Here is a 10789-nt window from a genome sequence, read left to right on the forward strand (position 1 = left end):
TTAAGAAGCTGGTGAGGCGCTGGCACAGGTTCCCATATAAGTTGTGGATGTCCCATCCCTGAAAGTGTTCAAGGCCAGGTTGGATGGGGCCCTGAGCAACCTGGTCTAGTGGAAGGTGTCCCTGCCCATGGCACTGGGATTGGAACCAGATGAACATTAAGGTCCCTTCCAATCCAAACCATTCTATGATCCTGTGGAGAGCAATGTCTCCAACAGATACAACTCTTTCTCCAATGGCATAAGTTAGAGCTTTCTGCTTTATAACAACATTAACTTATTTTATTCTCTTTTTTATTATCTTTCTGTTTTTCTTTAATAATATATTGAATTTGCTGTGAGCAATTAGGCTTTGACTGGTTTTGGCAGAAGTGTCCCAACTCATTGCAAATATTTTGTTGTTGTGTTTTAAGCCCAGCCAGACATCAAACCCCATGCAGTGTCATCTTACCACGCTCACAAATCAGAGTTCTTGTATTCCAAAGGGAGCTGCTCTTTGATGATCCTAGGACTGTCCCAGGTTCTTCTGTTTCCTGGGGGAAGGAGAGGCTCTATCTTAGAATTACACAGCTTGGACCCAAGCTGAAGCTTACAGCGAAGAAGAAACAAAACCCAATAGACCTAACAGAGGGCTGGTCTGTAGGATGCAGTCCTCCCACAGGCTTTTGCCTGATTTTCCATCATATTTTTGACAATCTATGGTCAGCTTAGTCTGCTAATTTATTTAGCAGACTAATTTATTTAGTTTAAATTTATACAATTTAAACAGAATACTTTAAAACAGTGTCCTTAAAATCATTCCTTTGTTTGAGATGCAAAACATTGACAGGTATCTCTAAATAGGTTTTCACCCTTCACAGAAAAGGAACTATAGCTCCTAGTCAGCATTTGAGCCAGCTCCATCTGTGGTGGCAGCAAAAAGCTGCAGTTCAAGTGTCCCAGAAACATATTTATGGGGAGCAAAGGTTGTACCTGTGGCTATTGGTGTTTTTAGAGGCACAGAAGACTAAACAGAACCTGAAAAGACCATTCAGGTCCCCACACTGGGCCAGAATTCAGTGTTTTCCTGAGATGAGTTTAAAAACATTCAGTGATCAGGTCATGTGGTGGAGATATGCAAACTCTTTAGGCAACCTATTTCAGTTTTAACTACATTATTTGTTAGAAAGTCTTTCCTAATACCTAACTTTAAGTTTTCCTTTTTGCTATTTAAAGTTATTACTTTCCTCTCATCCCCAGTTGATATGGAGGATATACTTTATTGCCTTATTTCTTACAGCAAACATTCAGAGATATAAAGATTGCTATCATTTCTCCTTCATCCCTCCTCTTTCCCATAGCTCAACAACCCCAAATATTTCAGTCTTTCTACACAGCTCACACTCTCCAGACCTCATGGGCTTTTCTTATCCTCTTTTAATTTTCCTCTTTACTTTCTCCAATTAATATGCATCACTCTTGAAAACAAAGCCTAGAATGGGATATTATACACCAAGTACAGCGTTACAAGTGATACTCCAAAATTTTTTTTTGCTTTAGCTCTACCAGTAATAATAAAAAAAGAGAGTAGATCATCTGAGCATCGAGTAAGTGAAAGTTTTTCCTAAAGAGCTCACAAATAAACATGGTACAGTGACATGAGCAAGAAATAGCATTTAAAAAATTTTATTAACCGAACATAGCAACACAGTGCAATAATTCTTAATAGATGCTACATACTTTACTTGTAACAGTAAACCTAAACCGAAGGTAGTGAGGAAGGCACTTCGGAGCTCCATAATTCAGAATCTGAGAAAAAGTATGTTTGGTTACATACTGTATATATATCCTATAATTGTTAAAGCATAAGGCCACTTGCTAAGGGGAATGGTACATCCCTATCCAAAGTGAACATATCACAGAAATATCAATGTTTTTGGCTGAGCTCCAAGCCATGGCACCTGTCCAAACTGATCCATCTTTTATGGACCAATATGTACTACCTATCAAGTCAAATAAACTATGATCTAATCAAACCAGATACAATGACCATATAATAAAAGAAATCACCTATCAAATCAGCCACTGAATGAGTATAAAGATATTTCCAAGAGGGACAGAAATTATTTTGCTGTGGCAGATGTCCAACTCCACTATTTGTCTTTTGTTCTAATCTTAAGGAAAGCTTCACCTGCTTTATTGAAAATCTTGCAAGGTTAGGCTTGAATTGATGGGAAAAAATCCTTTTTGTAATCTTTTGTGCAATGAAAAATGCTTTTCACTCCATTTGAAAAAGTCTTCCATAAAGCAAGATGGTGAGGTTTATAACAGAAAGACATTGTTTTTCCATGAGTAGTTGTAGACAGCACTAAGATGCCTTCAGTTCTCTTCTCTAGGCTGAGTAATCCCAGGTCTCTCAGCATATTCTTATGAACCCCATGCTCCAGTCCCTCAGGTATCTTACAAACCCTCTGCAGATCTTGCTCTGCTCCATTATGTCCACATCCTTCTTGTACGGGGGATCCCCAAACTGGATGAAGTACTCCAGAGGTTGTCTCACAAGTGCAGAATAGAGGGGACAGATCATTTTCTCCAACCTTTTCATACACTCTTCAAGTACAGCTCATGACATGGTTTGACAGAGCCCTATGACTTCTGCGCACAGAGGACTCCTTTTAGCCTTGCCTTTCAAAGAAGATCCCCATTTTCTTTTCTACTCTTTACTTACACACAGTTTCTCCTTGAAGATTTAAGGAATAAGTCCCATCACTGGAAAGCCAGTTTGATTAGTTGTTTTTGAATTCAGTCTTGAGCAGTTTCTCTTACTGAATTTACCATTAACTGTTAATAAACTCATAATTTCCATAAAGAGAACAATAAGGGACAAATCTCTTTCCTATAGGAAGAGCTGAGACAGAGGAGAGCATCTGTAACAGACTTCACTCAAAAACCACAGTAGAGCTACATTAAATTTCTTCATGCTGAGTACTTTTGATGTTTTATGTTTGCTTAATGATACTAATTTATGAACCACAAAACCTCTGGCTTGCTCTCCAGTAAATCAAGTCCAGTCTTGCTTCTCATCTCGGGAACAGAAGCAGAGAGGTTTCATGTAATCTCAAACACAAATAATTTATTCAAGAGAAAACGTATATGGAGCTTTTTATTTTAACTTGTCAAATAACGCATTCACAGGAAACATCTAATACCATCTGAAAGCTGATTACAGAAAGACATCAAAACTCTCACTTTCTTGGGTCTCAGCTGCACAGACATGAACATGGCATTAAGCAACAGCCTAAAGCAACAGCCTTTGTCATAGCATTATGTAAGTACATACCTAAAGATAAGGATAAAGTATTTCACATTTCCCTTTCAGGCAGAGATGGACCAGGGTGGGAGATACTTTCAGTCCCAGATTTTATCCACCTTGAAGTTTCAAGGTGCTTTGGATTGGAAATTACAAATGAGCCTGTCATATTTTTACAAACCATTTTGCAAGACTTGTTTAGATCTTATTTAGGTATGTTCATTTATATCCAAGACTTTGACACTTAGAGCCTGTCCATTCACACTACTCATGTAATTTGCTTTAGACATGGGAAACATTTTTGCAGAGATCAAAGTTTTTTGTAGATTATTTCTGAAAAAGAAAAGGTATAGATCAATTCTGCTATTTGCTGTAACATTTGCACACCTCTCCCAGAGTCTGTCAGGTATTTATTGTGACATTTTAGGGGCTGTGGTGCTGAACATTCAAATATTTAAATTTATCCATTTACTGATGTAGAAACTGGAAAATACGTCTTCGCCCCCTTAGTTGGTGCTATAGCTACTGAATACTGAGTTTAGTCCTTCATCACTTGGTCTCTTGATGGCAGTGAAGGGACTCCATGAGAAACAGAAGGAATAGTCTGGTCCCCAGTAAACCATTCATGATGATCAGGAAACTCTCCAAGGAGAGGCATAATATGTGCTTACTCTGGCAGCAGAGGAAGTATGAGTATTTTAGGTGGCTTTCAGGGAAAAGAAGGCACTGCTGCTGTTTCATGTAGTATTTTATCTGACAGGCATGGACTGAAACAAGAGTTTGAGCCCTGTGACTGAGATAGATGGCCACAGAAACGCCTAGCTTGTGAGTCTGCACAGCAACTGGATGGACACGCCTACATTGTCAAAATGAAGGTGGATCTTCCTCTGTCCAGAAGGAGATATTTAGGGAATCTGCCTACAACAAAGACAGACATTCAAGCATTTGTAGAAACTAAGCAGCGTTTTAAAGGTGTAAGACATTGGGCATAGGATAGTATCAGCTAGTTTTATGTCCAAATCTGTCTTTTTCCATCTTTTTTAGAGTCTCCCAAATACTAAACTAGATTATTTTGGACAGTTATTCTCTATACTTCTTCCTCAACATGATACATGAAAGAGAGTAGATTTAGGTTAGATATAAAGAAGAAGTTCTCTACTGTGAGGCTGGTGAAGCACTGGCATAGGTTCCCCAGAGAAGTTCTGGATGCCCCATCCCTGGAAGTGTTCAAGGCCAGGTTGGATGGGGCTTTGAGCAACCTGATCATGTGAAAGGTACCCCTGCCCATAGCAGATGAGTTGGAACTAGATGAACATTAAGGTCTCTTCCAATCCAAACCATTCTATGATTCTATGTAAAGAGAAAATCTACAGAGATGGAGAGAGCACAATAGGGTGCCTGATCATGGTCAAGTAGTAGGAATATGGCCTTGAAGGCCATGGGTTCTGTCGTCACACTAAAGACTGATGCTATATTTTATGGGACAGCCCCTCAGATCTGCTGGGTTGGTTACATCTGAAGTCCTCAGAGCAAGACACTAGTGCCTCAGAGCAGGGGACTCCAGGCATTCCTTAAATGGCTGGACCAAGTATCACTGAAGATGAACATACACACCTACTTCAGGGGGAAATTGGTTATTATTGTTCTTAAAGCATTTTGGAGGAACGGATTATCATAAATACTTCTTTTTTAAGTGACTAGAATATTGGAATTTGGAAAGGTAGGAGGGGGCAGTCATTCATTTAATGAATATTATATGCACTACATATTCTCACATACTTAAAAATGACAATTTTGAAATACGTACCCCAAATCAGCTACATTGGCAAATGAAATTTAAATGAAATTCAGGGGTTTCAAAATGTAATAACATGAATATATATGCCTACATAGTATATTCTATAAAATATATATAATATTTTATACATTATACAATATATAATATATTATATATATTTTATACAAAATATAACATATATAAAATATAAAGTTTATATTCTACACATTTATATTTTATATTACTTTATGTGCTTCTTGGAAAGGTGATAAATTATCTTGTGGATCCACCGTCCAAGAATTCAGGTCCTCTTTTTGGTGTCTCAAGCGGATGTCTTTAAATCCTTGATTTCTTCTAGAAAATAGGACACGATAAACAAGTGGACTTGTTTAATGTGCCAGTGCAATTTTTGAAGTCGGAGTTCTGTTCAGGAAGACCCAAAGCTGAGAGCCTTTTAACAAAAAGTGTCCTGGAGATACAGACTTGAGATACTGTCAGATTTAACAACCCAGCTTTCATCACTTGTCAAATGCTGTTGTAGGGAAGTCCATTTAGAAATGTCATGTGGTAGAGCAGCTGTATAGGAGTACACTGGATGTCAGACCCTGTTTCATTTACTGTCTTTCCTCAAAGTGCTCATTAGGGGACTACAGTGACAATCTTCTAGCATTGTAATTCTAGGTATTAAGAGGTATTTATGTATCCAAATTAAATATTTTTATTCTGTGTCAGATGAGAATTGTACATTTTACAAACTGCAATTTAAAATAGCGTTTACTGCAACTTCATTACTGAATCCTAAGTGGAATCGCTACATCCTGAAAAAAAAACAGTGCACGCAAGAAAAGTAGCAGGAGTGAATGTATATTTTTGTCATACCTGGCATGTCTAAATAATCATCATGTAGTCAGGACATGATCTGATTCCATTTCTTATTTTTCCATGAGACTTACAGAGAAAGTGTTGTTTTCTGCACTACCAAAAGCTCAGTCTCACAACAGTGTGCACCATTCTCGCCCTGGTTGTTATTGGTGTTCGTTCTGGGTGTTTCCAGTGAAGGGTTTGAATAACACCCTGGCACCACGTAAACAGAACTGTTCTACTTCCTCTAGTGGTTTTAATTCAGTTGGAGAGGCTGCTCAGTACACCATAGCAGGTTGCTGGTAGCGGGATTTAAGGCAGTTGTCTCTGTCTCCCCTTCCCAGATAGTTACAAATGCTCACATCTTTGTCAAACAGCCTTTTCAATACCACTTCTAAAAGTTAATTCTGGATACTGCCCATATTCTAAAAGCACTTCGGTGGTTTAGATGCTGATTTTCTTGTATTTCTGCCCACACTAAACTTAGCAAGCTTCATTTGGGATTGGGAATAGCAGAAGTGCTTAATGAGTAGGAATATATCACTTGTTATAGGCCAAATTCTGTTACATTCTGCTTCCTATAAAAGAAAAAAACAAGTGGCAGAAGCCTGTAGTGGTTTCTTTTTGAACACCACAAGTTTGCCAATCATTATTAAAATTGAGAGAGCAAAGATTTTCTCAATCTGCCCAAAACCAGAGAGTTTTTCAGAATAACTTCCCTCCTTCCTTCCTTCCTTCCTTCCTTTCTTCCTTCCTCCCTCCCTCTCTCCCTCCCTCTCTCCCTGCCTGCCTGCCTGCCTGCCTTTCCTTCTTCCTATCCCAGTAATGCAGTTTCATTCCCTAGTACCAAAACAAACACAAATAGAAAGTGCACTACCTTCTCTTCATGGCTTGAGGGGGGTCATTAGTTTATTACAGATGTTGCAAATTAACCTTCTACCCCAATACAGCCAGCTGTGGTTTTACACTGTGCAACTTCAGCGTGATATTATTTGCTTTCCAAAATCCAGGACATTTTCTAAAGTAAATTATCATCTTGGTTGTATCATCATGTATTGGGAAACCTTTATGAGTGTTTATGAAAGGGGCAGGAAATGAGAGGTAAAATTGTCTCTGTTTTAGAAAAGTTTATAGTTTATCTAAATTTCCTGGCCTTGAGGAGTTTAGTGTCTCTAATTCAGCATTGCAATAAAGTTAATTGCCTTGGATATTCTTTTTAATGTGAAAGTAATTCTCAGACAAATATAGCTATTAAGAGACCTTGTATTACTGGGTTCATGGGTATATCCACAGTGCCTGAAAATCTTAGGCATGGGCTGGGTTCTACTGCACCAACCAAGGTTCACACAGGCTATGTGTGGTCTGCCAGGCTGGTATTTCCCACATCACATTCAGCACTCCTGGTTCTCTGCTTGTACGGATTGGGAGCCCTCCCAACTCACTTTTTTCCAGTGGACCTACTGATGAAAGGGCAGGGAAAGAGGTAATGGCTAGTGCTATCTGGTTTGTGCCATCTTGGAGGTTTATGCAGGATTCCACAAAGGCACACCAGAACGTGGGCAGCAGTACAGCACTGCACGGAGAGCAAAATGCCTTCTCCACTTTGCAGAGCTGACAGGCTGAGTATCTTGGGAAGAGATTTTAATATTTACTTGCTATTACTCCATCCACAGATTACTCTTCTCTGGGGAACTGTCATCAAGCCTTTAATGCAATATTCAAGCTCATTAACAGCCTGTGTAGACAGTGCGAAAGAAAGAGGTCAGAACCGAATGTCTGAGTGTATGATGTCTGCACCTGAGGAAAAATGCAATAACCAGAAAATATCCACTCTCAGAAACAGTCTGCTTGTTAACAGGAGCCACGCTTATGGCACAAACAAAACATAAATGAATATATTCTACATTTTAAAGGGCAAACCCCAAAGCAGAATTTTTTAGCCAGAAAGCAAAAGAAAGCCAAACTCTTTATGAAGTCTGATGGAGACAGCTATTGCTATCAAATACATGCAGTAAAAACTAAACTAGAACAGTAATGGCCATGGACAGCACTATAAAACTTCCAGACAGACAAACAGATAATACCTTACAGATAAGGGACAAAAGGGCAAAAACCTATTTTAAGGTAAGAAAGAAGGGGCAAAAAACCTCCAGAGAAATTATAACAAAATACTAAATAAGCAAATATAATAAATCAGTCAACTAAAGTCACAGGTCATAGTTTTGCCCCTACAGCATAAATTTGCCTTATGTGGCACCAGTTAATTAATTCTTTCAACCTGACAAGATCACAGAATTAGAAGAGATCTCAAAGGACCGTCTCCTCTACCCTACTGTGTAATGCAATCACTTTGATAGAAGGTTCTTCAGTCTGTTTTAAACTCGTCCTATAATCAAAATTTCATATCATTCCTATGAAATCCTTCTGTTTCACTGGTCCCACCACAAAGATGGCTAAAGCCTATCTTCCCTGTGGCAATTTAACCACATATTCCTCATCTTGTTCAAAACTATCATGGAGAACAGATTGTCCTTCTGTAGTGGGTTTACCTGGCAAGGTTTTGACAGCAGGAGGTCTGGCATTTGCGAGGAGACACCAGGACGCTGTTTTTGCCCACTGTAGTGATTGCTAAGCAATCTCTCTGTCTTTATCTCAACTCACAAGCTTTTTCATCTTATTTTCTCACCTATCCTATTGAAAAGGGGGAGTGAAAGAATGTCTTGGTGGTCATCTGGCAGACAGTCAAGGTCAACCCCCCACACCTTCTTGCAGCTACCTATTAAGCATTTAGAGAATGTTATTACATCATTTTATAGACCAGAGATACAGTATCTATCCTCTTCAATCCAATTCAATGAAGTGAATTTTAACTAAAGGTAGCTTTAGAAATATAGAAAACTATGAGCAATAAGAATTATAGATGACCTAAGCTTTTCCTTAGCATTATTTAGCTTAAGTAAAGCTTATCAGAAAGAGAAGACCAGGATAAAACTCTTCAGAAGCAAGAGATGAACTAGAATTTTCCAGACACACAGTGAGCTTGATTACAAATAGCAACATTATTAGACCCACTTATCATACATAAACTAGAACAGTTTTATGTTACTGGTATGGTAAGCAGTAAGAGCTTCCTTCTCAAACAGTGTTCCTCGGGAGCTGAATTCATGATTAGACGGCTGGACATAGAAATTATTGGGACTTCTCAGAAGCTTTAGTTTTTGGATGGCAGGGAAGTTAGCAGAGTTTTCAACTCAAATGTACTAACCATTATTTAGTGATTTCTAAAACACAGATTATAACTTTCTAAATTCCTTGCTTTTAATTTCTTTTTATCATCCTAATTTGCGCACATTAATTTATTAATGTATTGTGTCCTACTGGTTTTCCCTTTTTCAAATTGGAGATTTAAGATAAGGTTGGTGGGTTTTTTTACACGTCAAAGCCTTAAAAGCCCAGTTTTGAGGGTAAGTCTCCTTGAATTCTGCTGCTTCCCACTTCATAGCAGGGAATCAATACTCTTCTTCACTGTCACTTCTTTAAACTAAGTAGATCCCATTGCTCTATTCCTTGGATGACAACACTGAAAAGTGAATAATGTATTTGAGTTGAATCTTTACCAATGAAGGGTACACTGGAAGAAATTATTTCACGTATCTTTGAAGTTTTACTCTTGACAATACATCCTAGGATGACAATTCCAATTTTTGTAATGATATGACATGGTTGACCAAAGACCAGTTTATGACCTTACTTGACCAGAGTTTTTTCTTCAAAGCTGTTGAAGAAAGTTGCTCCCCATCCTGTATCATTAGGGATGATTAATCCCACTTACGTATCATGTCTTTGGATAATTTTAATTTCATTCTAGCTTCCTTTTAATTTCATCCTATTTTTAAGTCCACTTTCAAATTTTCCAGTAACATTTTTGAACTCTATTATCATTGGAAGAATTTCTGTCCTTGGTTTAGTGACAGCTCCAATTTTAATTTAAGAATTAATTAGTAGAAACTATAAACCATCATCATTAGTACATTACAAGATGAATCATGGTTTGAAGTCCCTGAAAAGAATCAAGATTTCATGTCATGCCACTTCTAAGTTGTAATGAAGGTCACACACTTTGGACTGGTGCAATAGGAAGCTGTTTTCTTGGTGTCTCAGGCTATCCAAGGGTCTAGCATGTGCAAAGGTCTGTCTTTTTACCCCAGAGTAACATGCAAATGACACCAAAAGATAGGAGTTTAGTCTATTCACTGTTCATGTTACTGTGTTTCTTTTGTTTTTAATTACTGCATTACTATATTATTACTATTTATATTATTCCATTCCCCAGTAAATTAAGTTTCCTATTAACAGATGGATTAAATTCAGTAGGCATGCATTAAATTAAGCAGGGAATTCACAAAATCATACATAGAATCACAGAATATTCTGAGCTGGAATGGACTGACAAGGATCATCAAGTCCAACTCCTAAGGGAATGGGGTCCTTTTGGGTATCTGTCTGCCCTTTTCATTACATGATAAATGGAGTTACTTCTAAAAATGATATTACAAGTTTTGTCTATAATGCATATTTCAGTCACTAAGTTATTCAGCAATATGGAAAAAATCAGTTGTTCAGACCTCTGAAAGTAAAGGCCTACTGATTAATACAGAAGTTCTGGGATGGATTTGGAGTGGCTCAGATTCTGTGTCCAGTCCAACAGGGCTTGTGCTTGCCCATGTGGGCTCCTCTATGCTACTGGAACCCATTTGCCAGCAGAGTGAGAGCTCATGAGAACATTTTTCTACATGGCACAGGGGGATGCTGTATGCCTGTAAGATCCAGAGCTGTTGGCAGGAAGGAGCAGATTCAGATTTGGA

This window comes from Lepidothrix coronata, unplaced genomic scaffold (assembly GCF_001604755.1).
Source record: "Lepidothrix coronata isolate B3197 unplaced genomic scaffold, Lepidothrix_coronata-1.0 Scaffold169, whole genome shotgun sequence".
Lineage (NCBI taxonomy): Eukaryota > Metazoa > Chordata > Aves > Passeriformes > Pipridae > Lepidothrix > Lepidothrix coronata.